At 44.5% G+C, this 14,942-nt stretch overlaps 1 protein-coding gene across 12 annotated transcripts in view; it reads left to right on the top strand.

Moving 5' to 3' along the window:
* The window catches only part of PATJ (PATJ crumbs cell polarity complex component), a 1,359,209-nt gene that overhangs the window by 273,060 nt on the left and 1,071,207 nt on the right, over positions 1 to 14,942 (top strand). The window lies entirely within an intron of this gene.

The raw sequence follows: 14,942 nt of genomic DNA, 5'->3' as shown, positions 1-14,942 counted from the left end.
ACTTCCCCCTTTGTAAACAGGCTTCTTTGATAGATAGACACCATGGGGTCTATCACAATGGCGGGTGCCGCAACTGCAAAAGGTGCGGCGGTCCCGCCATTCAAATTAGGATTCTCCCGCCACACTGGCGGGCGCATCCCGCCTTTGTTTACATTGCGGCGGGCGGTCCTGTAAGCAGCACCCGCCGCAATGTAAAAAATGCATGTAGTGCATGTAGTGCATTTGCCTGCACAACGTGACAGGCACCGCACGGTGCCTGCCACCTTGTGCATGCAAATGCAGGGGGGTACCATAGGTACTGCCCATGTGCACCCCCCACCACCCCAACATCCTGGGGGCCCAATACGGGCCTCCAACAGCGAAAACCACATGCCTTTCCATGGCCGCAACGCCGCCATGGAAAGGCTGCTCTCCGCCTGCATCGTGATATGGATGGCGGTGTCTTGCCACCATATTCAGGCCCTTTTCCGCCCAGTCGACGAGTCGACTGGCGGAAAAGCGGTGTACCGTCTACCGTCTACCCGTCCACCGCGGACCCCCCAGCCATCCTAATGTGGCTGGGGGGTCATTCTTAGAAGGGTGGCGGGCGGATCGCCCCTGCCAGGCCAGCAGTGGCTACCGCCGGCCCGGCGGGGGTGATCCGCCCGCGATCCTAATGGGCCCCTAAGTGTCTACTGTGGGTGTTTATTAGGATTGTCCGCTAAAGTTCTCTGAATTAAAGTAAACTGTATTGACAATTATTTCCAAAATTACTAAGCAAGAAGACAAACATCAACAAGTTTTTTTTTTTTATTACTTGCTTTTACCATTTATGCTGTCGCTTCGTCTTTCTAATTTGTGTTTACCATTTTTGCTAGGAGTTCCAATATCCTGTATTTCTGGAAGGAATGCTAGAGCACTGTAATTAATTAACCAAAGACTGAGGGCAGGACCTTCTTGAGGAGTGAGCCTGGGAAATAGTGCCCCCTAATCCCTTCCTTTTTAATGTAATTGCAGGAAGTTGGGTTATTGGTCAAGGGGGATGAAACCCTACTGAAGCAGCAACCACAATTCTTGTCAGGGTAAAACACAAACCACAAAGTAACCAATGCTTAACCCTCTGGTAGCTTGGAAAACAAGCAGTTAGGCTCAAATTATGACACCAAAATGACAAAAACCCAATTCGGAGATATGCAAATTTAATAATCTAGGTAAAAATAGTGCTTAAAAGCATAAAGTGCCAACTGTGGTTATCCAGTTGCGCCAGACCAGGACAAAGTCACAAGTTCAGGCTGACTGCGATGGAGCACAGGCCAGATACTGGGACCAAGTTAGGCCTGCTAAACAAAGTACTTTAAATCCTGGTTGCGGAGCATTGCAAGATCCTGCGGCGAGGATGCATCATGCAGCAGCAGTTGCGAGGTTCTACATTGAGGATGTGTCGTGCAGCGGTGGTTCCAAGGAGCTTCAGGGTTAAAATGCGAGGTCCTGCGCCGAGGATGTGCCACGGAGGTTCCAAGACGCTAAGATGTCCGGTCCTGCTTTGACGATGTGTTGCGCAGCAGCAATTCCCAGGAGCTGCGAGATTTTGTGTCTGGGATCCATCGCACAGCAGCAATTTAGATGCAGAGCTGTGAGCACTGTGTCGGTTCTGCTAGGACCACAGCTGGGCTGCAAGAGCACCACCAGGCCCACTTTCAAGGGTCCAGTACTAGGATGGCAATGCTTGGGGGACAATACTTACAGCTGGTCGAGTCCAAATGCAGGATTCAAGGTGTTTGGCTGACCTCCTAATCAGAGCCTAAGGGACAGTTAGCCCTATGAGTCACTCTGGTGGTTTTGGGTTCAAGATGCAGGTCCAGCCCTTCTCACTCAAGCAGCAGGGCAGCAGAGTAGCAGTCCATCTTGCAGCAGAGCAGCACAGCAATCCTTCTGAGTCTTCCACAGGTCCAGATGGATGTGTAATGAAGAGTTGGGTCTGAGGGTCCAATATTTATGCCTGGTGCCCACTTTGAAGCAGAAGAAGCTTATAGAGTCTTCCCCCTACAGAGGGGTCTTGAAATTCCTGCCTCCCTTCCCTGGCCCCAGCTTGTCAGGGGGCACACAATACTTGTGTGAAACTCTTTGTTAGTGTGCTGAGGCAGAGCCTTTGTGTTGTGCAAGTGTGGTAGTTGACTGCTGCTTCCCCTACCAAATCAGAGATGACCCATCCTGCCAACACCTATTCACCATTTGTCTCACTGTCTGGTAGAAATACTTAAAGACCATCTGTCAGCTACACCTAGTCATGTGACCTAGGATACAGCTGCAGGCACCAAATGATTGAGACAAGAAAATGGCAACTTTCTAAAAGTGTGGTGTTCATAATTTCAGAATTGTGACTTAAAATCTGATTTTACCATTAAAAAGGGGTTTAAATTACAATTTGTTAGAGACCAAAAAGAACCCATCCTATTTGGTCCCAATTGAAAGTTATAACTTATTAAATGTAATAAGGTGATCCAATGTTATCCTATGGGAGAGGCAGACCTTGTAGTAGTGAAAAACAAATGTAAGAGTTTGTTTTACTTTCAGGACATGTAAGGTTGCATGTCCAACTTTTTAAATACACTGCACCCTGCCCTGTGAGCTGTTAGAGCCTACACTAGGGGTGATTTATATGTAATAAAAAGGAAGGTTTAGGCCTTGCAAAATGTTTATTTTGCCAGGTCAAAATAGCAGGGCACATGCAGACCTCAATGGCAGGCCTGAGACGTGTGAAGGGCTACTTAAGTGGTTGGCACAATCAGTGCTGCAGACCCACTAGTCGTATTTAATTTACAGGCCCTGGGTACAGGTGGTACCACTTTACATATATCAAGAAGGGAATGAGCCTACAATTGATATTGGGATTGAGCACCGATTCAACTCACCTCTAGAAGGTCTTGCTTGGATTATCCATGTAGCCTGCGGGGTGTCCCTGCTAGAAACTGGCTGTAGGTAGATTGAAGGCGGGATCCACCAAATCTCCGCTATCTGATCTGTTAAAGGAGCCAATTGCAAGTGGTTAATGTCTGTATTTTTGGCTTTAAACATACTTTGAATTCAAAATGGCCATCTTGAAGGAGCCATGAAAATTGATGGTGAGCTCTAGAGCCACATATTACATCCACACAGGGGCAACAATCAGATCTAGCCAAGCTGGGATGGTTACCATCTTTAATGCCACATGAGATATCACACCATATAGGCCTGTCAGACCCTGTTTAGGGGGCCACAGGGCAGAAAGGATCTACTGGGTTCCAACATGTTGGTTGAGATCATTTGCTCCTGGCGTCCTGGAGCACACACTATTATGGTTCTGCAACTAGGCCAAGTTATCCCCTTTCCGCACTTGGATCTCATGAGAGTGAGGGTAAGCAGTCAAGCTTCTCAAGGAGATAGTATGTGGAAAAGAACTCAGAACTAAACGGTCAATCAACAAACACAATTGTGTGTTCTCCAGCTAATATTTTAGTTAAAAGATGTACTTTAGTCTCACTGCAAAACGAAATGACACACAGTTCATTAGGGTCCTCAGTTGCATGAGTACGTTATTTATGGTTCAAATCTATTTATTGGTATTTTATCTAACATATACTCTCACCTACATCCAGCGGGTGGTGAGGTAGGATGAGTGGGGGAGGGGAGTGAGGTAGGAGTGGAGGGAGCCGTGGGGGAAGGAGAAGGACTTCAACGTGGGCGGGGGGGATAGGAAGGGTGGTGGATCTCATTGTCTAGATCAGGGACCTGTAGCACCGTAGGAAGCCACTCAAATGAGCGGGGTGACAATTCAGGAAGTGTAGGTAAAGTCTGAGCTGCTGGTGTGTTGGGATTCGCCTCCTGCTTGGCAGAGCACCCAGAGGTAGCAGGGGCAAGTGAGTTCTCAATATTCTTGAGCCAGAAAATGAAGACATGGTCCCCACTTTTTTTTATAGAAGCGAGACATCGCTGGGTCCAAGGAGTATGAGTTTCTCCATTGCCTCTGTAACCCATAGTTTATATAGCCTGTCTGTGTGAACTGCTGTGGGATCCATGCCCTATTTGGATGTGATAACTCGTCCGGCCGCAGTGAAGGCTTTTTATCGCTTTCCCTTCTGTCTGGGCAAAGTGGGTAGGTCAGATGGTTGAGGAGAGGCAGCAACATATATTTACGGAAGCTGGATATATCGTCTCAAATATTACATCAGTGTCTCTGAGCAACGCTTCCCATTATTCTGTAGTTTGGGCATTTCCAAAGCAGGTGGGTGAAAGTGCCATCCGACCACAGTTGCACCAGCAAATGCTTCAGGAGCTGGATTTCCATTTTGCAAGCCTGGCTGGGCTTTAGTGAGAGTAATAGTTCATTTTGAATAAGGCTTCTTTCCCTGTTGCGTTAAGGGAAGAGGGGCAGGCTCTGCCGAGTATGGCGGTCAATTCCTTGGATGTGAATGTACAATCTAATTCCTGCATCCAGCATCTCTGAGCCGGATATGCTAAGGTCTTTGGAGGTGTTCAGGAAGATGTAGAGATCAAAGAGCAGTCGTTTGGGGAAACATCGATTACTACCCATGCGATACATCGCATGCCAATACAACGCAAGTCGTTACAATGACGCATTGTTACATCGCATGCCATTACAGCGCAAGTCGTTACAACTTAGTGTAGGGGGCATAAGGTGTTGGATTTTCAATCCAACCCCTTCCCTACTGTTGCACACACTGGAGTTGGAATAGTAAATCATACTGTTCGAAACTCCAGCACCCCCCCTACAGCAAGTCGTTGTAACGACTTGCGTTGTAATGGCATTCGATGTAACAACGCACCGTTGTATTGGAATGCGCAGAAAACGCATGCGTTGTAACGAGTGCTATTCGTCGTCTGTCATCAGACTTGGTCATCAGACATTTTTCAAATTTAGTTACGAGTCTGGAGGCATGGCGGTGGATGAAGGGCTGAGTATTACGAGTATTCTGTGCCGGGGAGACCATAGTTAAATTGGAGTAGCGGGAAGTCAATTACAGCCCTAGAAATGTAAAGATCTCTGATTCGATTGCAGTTAGCGGATTGCCATGTGCAGTATTTGGAGCTAGTGTGTGCTGGAGGGAAATTTTATGTTTCCTATAATGGGTGTGAAGGGGAAAGTAGCGGTAGATAGGCTCTTGGGCCACCATGACTCTGGCCCATACTGCTATAGTTGCCCGTGTGATGGGTGATATGTAGACCCCTGTGGGGCAGTGCGCTTTGGGGAGCCATGGGACCTCCCATATGTAGATCTCTGCTATGTATTGGTCAATGAAGCTTCAGTGTTTTTCTGTGAGTGATCTGTTCCATTCCACGATATATCTAAGTTGGGTGGCGAAGTAGTAGTTGGTGTGGGAGATCCAGGCTGGTGTTGGCTGGGGGGGGGGGAAGTACGCTCTAGTTCTTGCCACAGGTGGTCGTTTCCTACCCCAGATGTATGTTTTTATCATTTGTTGAAGCTTACTGAGGACCTATTGGGTGGTAGGTGTGGGGGGGTAGGGCTCAGGGGGATCGTCTGCATTACATACAGGATCCTGGGTAACAACGTAATTTTCACCGGTGCTATCCTGCTCAGGAGAGCTATCTGGCCCTCCATCCCTGCAGCTCTTTGCATGCAGCAGCGATGAAGTCTGCATAGTTACATTCCACTGTCTGTCAGACTGTGGAGGAGATTGTGAGTCCCAGGTACGGCACCCCCCTTTCCGCCCAGGGGAAGGTAAAGTGATGCTTAAGGTGTTCTTTTTCTTTCTGCCCTATGGTGAGGCTGAGGGCTTGGATTTTTGGGATATTTGCCTTGAATCCAGAGACCTTCCGGAAGGCTTCTAGCATATGCATGAGCTCTGGGAGGGAAGTTTGTGGTTGGGTTAGGCAGAGCGTGACATCCTCGGTGTATTCGGCTATTTTATGTTCTCGACCATCAAAGTGGACGCCTCCAATTGATCTGAAAGGCTTCATGTAGAGTGCGATGAGGAGAGGGAATAGGCAGCAACCCTGACAGGTGCTCCATTCTGTTGCACAGGGACTGGAGGTGTATCCATTTACCCTCAATTAGGCAGTGGGATTGGAATAGCCATTCCACACCCATTTCAAAAGTCGTGGCCCAGTCCTGAATGCTCCAGTACTCGACAAAGGGAACAGCCTGTTCACTTGGTCAAAAGCCTTCTCAGCATCAACAGACAGGAGCAACACTGGGATGCACATCCTGGTAACTTTGTCTGTATGGTGGAGGAGTCGTTTGGTGTTGTCGCTGCACTCCCTTTCGGAGATGGAGCTAGTCTGGTCAGGGTCTATCAGTCCCTGCATATATGGATTCAGGCATGTAGCCAAAATTCTAGTAAAGAGCTTGGCATCAACTTTCAAAAGTGAAATCATCCCCACTTAGGATCTTTCCTTGGTTTGGGTATAATAGTAATCATGGCTTCCTTAATCGTCATGGGGAGCGTGTCTATCTCACTGAACGAATTATATAGGTGTGTGAGTCAATTGGGGGCAAATAGCTTACAAAGCCTGGGGTGAAGCTGTCAGTTTCCGTGGCCTTGCCGGGTGGTAGCCTAGGAATCGCATCTAGGACCTCCTCTGTCCTGATGTCCGTCCCTTAAAGGCATTCCACTCGTGTAGCCTAGTGGGGATTTTTAAGGAGAGGAATCTGGAGATCTCACCCAAGTCTGCCTCTTCTGCTACAAATTGGCATAGAAATGTTGCAGCAATCTTTGCGTTGTTAAGAGCACTGCAACCCTCAGTGGTTTGAATCTCAAAGATCCTATTAATGTTATTATCTTCATTGAGGCACCACACCCCTTTCGGTGTCCTCTAGTTACATGGAAGTGTCTTTATGTCTACATCCCCCAGTTTATAGCATGAGAATAGACATTGGTTAGGCACAGGTGCAGTTCACCCAAAAGTACCTCACTGGCTAGATGTGTAAATCAGTTCAAATAACTTTCACTAATTTGAGTTCAGCCAAACAAAAGTCTTAAGTTCGTACGGAGCAGTTCTTTACTTTCAGTCTCTCATTCCACTGACAGTAATGTACCACATTTACCTGTTCACTGTAGATGCAGTTCTGGTGGAGTGGGCGTAGACAGTGGTCCTGCTCAAGTGGCTCTGTACCTGCAGAGGCCACAGCCACTACCTCACTTAGAACACGAGCCACCGGAGGAGAATCAGCATGGCTGGCTCATGCGGCAGCACTAGTCTTTGGGCATAGGGGTCTCCAATGATGACCGCTGGCTGCTGCTTGGATATACCAGTTGCAGCCTCTGGTCTGAGTTATCAGTGGGTGTGCGCCTGTGGCAGTTGCAACCTCCAGGTTCATCAGGGCTTCCATGTCAGCAGCGGCCTCACCTGTCTCTTGGGCACACAGGAGAATACCGGATGATTTAAAGACATTTGGCACTTAAATGTTTTTGTGCAGTTCACAGCTCAAACTGCTTAGGGAGACTATGAAACCTCTTCACAATATGGATCACTCATAGCTTCACTCTCTTTTTTCATTCCGCTTCCTTTAGGTGTTCCTCATGCCAGGAACATGCTGGGCTTTTCCTCCTGGACAGTGTCTCTTTTTGCAGGGCCAACCACTCTTCTTCCCTCTTTTATCATGTAGGCAGGCAGGTTTTGATATTCTAGGCAGACTATCAGCTCCTCTAGCAGAATTTGCAGACTTTAGGTTATGTCCCCTCACCTCAGAGAGACTGGATAGCATGCAGACATCAGCCCTGGTCACACAGCAATCCTTTGACTACTCTGCATAGCACTTACTTCCTTGGTCATAAAGGACTTGGAATTGGTACAAAGTGGGGTGGTTTCAATCCTATTTTATTCAGTTTCCAGATGAAATGTGGATCCACTGTCTAAGGTTTCAGAACCTTTGTGCACGGTGATGACTTCCGCAGGAGGTAGCGAAGATGCTTGCTCCAAGCAGGAGTATGCAAAACAAGGACATAATGAAGCGTGAGCTCTCTTCACCTGGTTGTTATCAGCCTTCCTGAAGCAGTGATCAGGGGGAGGCAAAAGCGCAGGCCCTGCTAGAAACCTCTTCACCTTGAACAAGAGGCACTGCAGTCCCAAACCTCCAGTACCATCTACCAGATGTCAGTGCTCATAAAGAACAAATCAGAAGCACTCTGCTACCAAGAAACCAATTGAATTTCGATGAGTAACCTTGTCTCCATCCTCCTTCACTTCATTACTGGGTCTTGGCCATTCAGTCACAGGAATGTACTCAGTACACTATCTACCATCTATCGTGCCATGCTAAACCAGGTGCCCTTCAAAATCGATTCCACTCATCCGAGTCCTCATGATCTCATAACACACTGATTCCTGCTACCATACACCTGCCTCATACCTCACATATCATACATACTTGCACTGAAAATGAAAATTAAATGTCAGTGCATGGATCTCGGGCTCACATTGAAGTGTAACCTTAGATGAGACGGGTCAGTAGAGCACGGTCTGTCTTGACACAGAGAAAAAGGTTTGGTCACACTAAGATTCACAAAAACTCTATATGCTACCACCATCGCTTTATACGACTACACCAGAATATGGACTGTGGTTCTTTTGTCAGCTATGAGGGCAAGCTTGGTGCTAGACCTCGCATTACCATAGACAGTTGGAGCCCTCTACGGACATTATAGATTAGCGTGGTTACAGGGTCAAACAAAAAGTCAGTATACCTGCATGCTACCAACACCACTTTATGCGACTGCACCAGAACATGGACTGTAGTCCTATGTCCGCTATGAGGGCACGCTTGGTGCTAGACTTCGCATTACCATACACTGACGTGGGCCTCTATGGACATGCTAGATTAGCATGGTTACAGGGCCAAACAAAGTCAGGATACCTGCTTCAGACACAGCTATCATTCAGGGCGGAGTGTACATGTCCATTTACGATGCAGAGGAAATTTCTGTCTCAACAGGTACATAGTAGTAGCACTTCTTTTTCTTCTAACACCACTCTTTGATTCACACCAGTGATGCTTAGCACACATCCCTGTCATTATCACTACAGTGAAGAATGATGGTGACTAGAGTGATGACCGCCTTACCGAGCAGTCCAGGCTGTGGAAGCATTTGCCCAAGATACACCCTCCTGCCAGCGCAATAGAAGTGCCTCCTAAACTGCAACAGATTCAGATGGCATATTTAGTTTGGAAGACCGTCAGTACTGCATATTTTGAATGCCATTTAGGACTTTGTTCAATACTGTAGATTTTGCTTGTAATGTATGCCTCTCTTCTTGAAGCATCTCATTCTCCTGACATTGGACTGGTGAATTGGCGTGTCACTGCAGATTTGTTTCTCCTAATATATCTTAAGGTGCTGGTAATGCTTGCTACAGATGTTTGATATGTATTTTTTTTTATTCCGCATCATTTTCAGATTTGATCGAATGGGTGCGGCTTCTCAGGTAACAATTTTGTTGTTGCTCAGTATGTTCGTGGTGCCACTTCCAGTTGAATTACAGAGATATGTCTGTTGACCAAGAATAGAATAAGTACTCTCCCCGAAATTATGGTTTACAGGTGTTATAGCCACTCATTGTGGAGGTTGCACTTGGCCTAGAAGTGATGTTTAAATGGCTGTATTTTGCAGTATCAGTTTTGCGTGTTTCTGCAGTACTGACCAGTACATGTCTTTTACTGTGGTTAGTGCATTTACAACATTGTTTTGTGTACCACTTCCTGCTTTGTGTCGGAAGCTTCTTAGCATAATGGTAAATAGAGAACCTTATTCTATATTTCGATTATCCTTATCATTTAAACTATCTTTGGGCTGGATAGGGAGGTTTGAAACTGACGTTTTGGTCATAACTCCAAAAAATACTCTGCTTTTCTGTACTGTATGCTAGTGTTAATGGTCCTGGTCTACTGAAAGACTTTCACTGTGGCACTAGCTTGTGCGGGTTGTGTTCTGTTAGTAAACCCGGTCTCAATAGATGTTCATAGAATGATCTGTTTCTTAGGACATTTACCATTTGCTTAAATGATGAATTTCGCTGGTAGGCTTTGAGTGATCCTAGTGTAGGGCTTCATTCAAATGATGTTGCAAGTGATATTTACTATAGTTGCTGTTAGCTGTGTTTCATTGGTTGTCATCCTTCTGTTAGTAGCCAACATATTGCTTGTGGTTTTTGGCCACCTATTTTAGTTTATCGGTTAACAAACTCAACCTGTGCTGTTCCAAGCTCATTTGGTGAAAAGATTTACGGTTCCTTCATGAATTTTTTCAAATTGTCTTCAGTAATACCTTTCACTTTTTTGTTGATTTAATGCTGTTTCTTTAAGTGATATTTTTATAGTTTTTAAATCATGCATCGCTAGGTAGCCTGTTCTTGGTCCCACATTCAGTGTTCTTGCATAGTCTCTCCATTTGAACTTCCGATGTTCTCACTCGGTGTGTATATACGTGCGACACAGCCAATCTGTTCTACCTAGCAAAACATTTATTTTTTCGCATAATTATTTTCCTAGAAACACTTCACTTAGCAATTACAGTCCCAACAGCAAAGTATCTTGCGACCCCTGGGACCCCAGCCTCTGGCCTTAAGTATTGTAGGTCATAAGTATGGCACAGCATGATGACTCTGCTCACTTCTGCATGTGCCTGCTTCCTTTCACCTTTTCTTTAAAATGTTGTTCTTTTTCCGGGATCCACTGAAAATCCAGTGCTGGCCAAGGACTTTCTTTCAGTATTGCTGCATCCCACACCCACAGGAAAGTTGGAAGGGGGGGGTCAGCGCTCATTGAGTAAGCAAGTGGGTACCAGCCATGCAGGAAGAGGTACACATGAGGATGGGTGCCATTTGGGTTGGTGGGGTTTAAGATAGTCCACCACCAAATAGTAAGTGTTATCCTGGGACCTTACTGTGACTCCCCAAGATCACTTTACTTTTTCAGGTTATACAAGTGCTCTGGTATTCAAAACCCTGTCATCAAAATTTCTATTTACGTCTAAGCTTAGATCACCTCTGTGTTACTCTGTTCCATTCACAAGCCGCAAGACATTCCTTGGCTTACAGTGCTATATAAAAACAAGTTCCTATCTTTTTTTTGTTGTGAACAATTTCTACTGTCTAAACAATGCGTAAAAAGTATTGGGTATTACATCATATGAAATTAACCATAATTTGCCTCTATGCAGTTTTAACAATATAACCCCCCACCCCAACACACAGTTGACATATGAGCTTTTGCAAGGGTACCTTTTCTGTTCATCGTACTTCATGTTTCTATGCGTAACTCAACTATCCTCCTGATATTTACTATTGGTTCAGATCTAGTAGTCTTAGTCTTTGAAGTTCAGTCAAACAATATTTAACAGGTCAAAGGTTGCCATATCTGTCTGAATTGTTTGTTGATTTATCAAATGATACATTATATTTTCCAAGACAAGCGTAATCCATAATGTTGTATACAATCTGATTATCATATGTAGTTCTGAATTTTTCCAGTCTGTTGCAATCAACTGTTTGGCTTACTGGTTAATAGGTGGTTTTCTAGTATCCTTGTCAACTTATACATTTATTTAAATCTCTTATGTTTAATCTCACATCTGGGTTGTCTTTTATGGGAAGACCCACAATCTGTTTGATTGTGCTACATATCTCTTTTCAGGAATGTCTTAGTTCATTATATGTGAAGCACCTATCCGTCTATGGTCCCACACCTCTAGTACTCCCCTCTCATATTGAGGTATACTTTTTTTTTTTTTTAGATTTTTTGGGATGAGATACGAGTTATAGATAAATTTGTGTCCCAGTTCCTTAAGTATGACATGTTTGTGGTTACTCAGTATATTTTCCCGTAGCTTCTTCCATTCACTGTCTTGTAGCTCCCTCAATAATTATTTTCCCCGCGTCTTTTGGAAATCCCATTTTTCCCTCTTCTCTCCTGTCTTCAATGGCATGCACATGTTTGAAATTGCATCCTTAGTTTCCAGTTAAGTTAGTACATATTTTATTTAAAAAAATTAGTGAGTTCTGTAATTCCTCCTGCTTTTACTCCTTGGTGCAAAGCCATGTTGTGTTTCGATTTAAATACCCGTATATAGGTTTCCCTGAATCATGTCCTTATATAGGCACAATTCGCATTGCCCTTATTTAGGCATAGAATCCTAGTCCTTATTTAGGCATTATCCATGCTAACCAAATACAGGCATGGTCACCTACATCCATCCATCCCACATCACAACGAGTTCTTAGAAACCATACCCTTTAGCCGAACGGGACTTTCCCTAGCTAGGATTATTGATTTCTCCAAGAACTCATCTATTATGCATGAACTACTATTCCTTAGGGGTTCATCAATGACGTCTTCCTCTGCCCGACTTTACGTCAATGCTAGCATTCCTAAATACCTTCCAGGTATAAATATACCTTCCCTTACCGTGGCAAACGACGGCATGGCACGGCAGTTACACCGCACGCACGACTTGACTACACGGTTCGCCACGGCAAGTTCGGAAGAGACCAGATCCCGGCCTGATGCACTGACCAGACACTGTCATCCCTGCTCGCAGAGAATCCAGCTTCCAGTGTCCGGACTTCCTTCGGGTGGTGTTAGAGTTTGAGACCCGGATAGAGATTCCTACCTCGCTCATTCTAAAGGTATGGAGCCGACTAGAACCTAGAGGGACTCTTGGCATACTAAACTTAGTATATACCATACTATTGAAAACAGCACCTACTTCTTACCTCGTACTACGCTTGGGTTAAGTAAACTGGGGTAGGACTATTTTAGAAGCATCAGACGAGTATTCACATTTTAGCCTATGTTATTTATGTATGAATATATGTTGTAGCTAAAAGACAATGCTATTGCAGTATTATTTCTTCCAATTGCTTACGCTGTGCGTATTATATTTTGCCTTCTGTCTAATGATCTTAACAGCTTATATCTCTTACACGAGAAACAAGACTGTTCAATAAACCCTTTTATTGAAACGCCCGTCTTTCTATTTCTGTGTAACTCTGGAGAAACTAAGCATGCATGATTGACTGAGTGAAACTGTTATCTATTGTTTCCATGATCCTGAGACGCGTTCCGATTCTAAGGAAAACAAAGTTGTCGTATTTATGCGGTTGTCAGTAACGAATCCCTTCTTGTTCATTCGAGAAGTTTCTAGTGACCTCTGAATTAGCTGGCACACACAAGTAACTAAGTTTAATGTACTCAATAGGAGCATACTGACCTTAGTCCTATGCAAAAACTATCATAGTGTATTTTATTCCAATGCGCAGAGCCTATAAGGGAAATAGGAACTACACCACATGGCGCCCAACGGTTTGGTGAGGCACAAATTTAACACTAGATACTGAAGTAACTCAGTCGTGCTTTTCTCAGAGACCCCTACTCATAATACTCCATAAGACGTCTGGAGTGGGTAGGGATAAAATCCGCCGTAGCTGAGTAGGACGAGAATCCTATGTATTAGCTGTTTGATTTGTTCAACTTTGAAGGATACAGTGTTCCAAAATGTTGTGCACCTTATCTTTGTTTACTTGAAACTGGTTCTGCATTTTTCAAAAAACTATGTCCCAAAACGGGGATACAGAGGCTCCGGCTAACCAAGTTGTAGCAGCTTTTAATACTACAGGTTTAAATGAAACCGATGAGGGTGTTATACACATCCATCCAAATTTAAGGAGAGCCATCACTCTAAAACTTATAAAACATGACCTGACAACAAGAGGTGGTAGAGCAGTTTTTATGATAGAGGCACATGAATCCTTTCAGACAGAGCTATTCTATTTGTGGATTACATTCTCAGAATCAAATCCAGTAACACATGTGTTTTACTTCTTCAAAGAAGATGATCCACCTGAGGAATACATTCCCTTCGAGGATTTTGAAATTCCACTCACATACCAGGAGCATCAGCTCTGGTTTAAAGGCGCCCTAAAACATTACAATCACATTACCAGGCTCGGTCCACTAGGTAGACCAGGAGCAACATGGCCGATTTTAGCCGGCTACACACCTCATCCTGACATTGAAACAATGTCAGACGATGAATTACTCACTCAACTAAAAGAGTTGATAACATTTTACAGGCAATTAGTCCAATATGTGATGCAGACTTTCACAGTCCAACCACCAATAACCATTCAAAATCAGACCCCTCATCAGGGGAATACACTAAAAATTACTCCACAGACTTTACACGCAGTCATGGGTAAAATGCCCACAAAACGTGAACAAATTCCATTCTGGATAGCTCAAAAAAGTACTCAAATCGAAGCAGTATTTCCTAATACTAGCCCTTATGAGAAACACAGAATACTAACAATCTGTCTACCTATGAGGATCATACCACATCTGGACGACTGCACCACTTGGGGCACAGTCTTTGCTGCCATCTATACCAAAACACATGGTGTACTGTCTATTGCGGTAATATCTGATGTCCTGAAACAAATTCAAAATGAATACGGGCCAGAGCCAGCTGTGAACTTAGGTATGAAATTACTGAAAAACTTCGATCAGGTCTCAACAATAATATTATCTAATATTAAAGGGGAGGCAGCATCAGTGGCGTTCCGCCAGAAATTTAGGCAATTGGATGTAACAGAACATCAACATGAATTACCCAGAATAATAGAGAAATCCTATGAAGAATTAGGGAGAGACCGTTTAGGTGGAAAACTAGTAAAACCACAACTGTCTGAAGGTCCTGAAAAGAACTCAATTAAACACAATACTACATCTTCTAAAAAGAAGTGGGCAAAAAACATTCAAAAGAGAAACGTTCTCAATCCCGAGGTAGGTCTCCTCAAAAGTAGCACTCTGATAGGAGGTATAACCTCAGGAATAGGGATAATTTGAAAAAACCTGACCGGTATCAAGCTACTGATACACGTTCCTCTCGTACCTTTCAGACATCTTCACAGACATCCGAAAGAAGAGGACGGTCAGATCACAAAGAAGAACG

Source organism: Triturus cristatus, chromosome 4_2 (genome assembly GCF_964204655.1).
Source record: "Triturus cristatus chromosome 4_2, aTriCri1.1, whole genome shotgun sequence".
Taxonomy (NCBI): Eukaryota; Metazoa; Chordata; class Amphibia; order Caudata; family Salamandridae; genus Triturus; species Triturus cristatus.
Note: the sequence above shows the minus strand (reverse complement) of the source record. Positions and strands in the feature narration are given on the sequence as shown.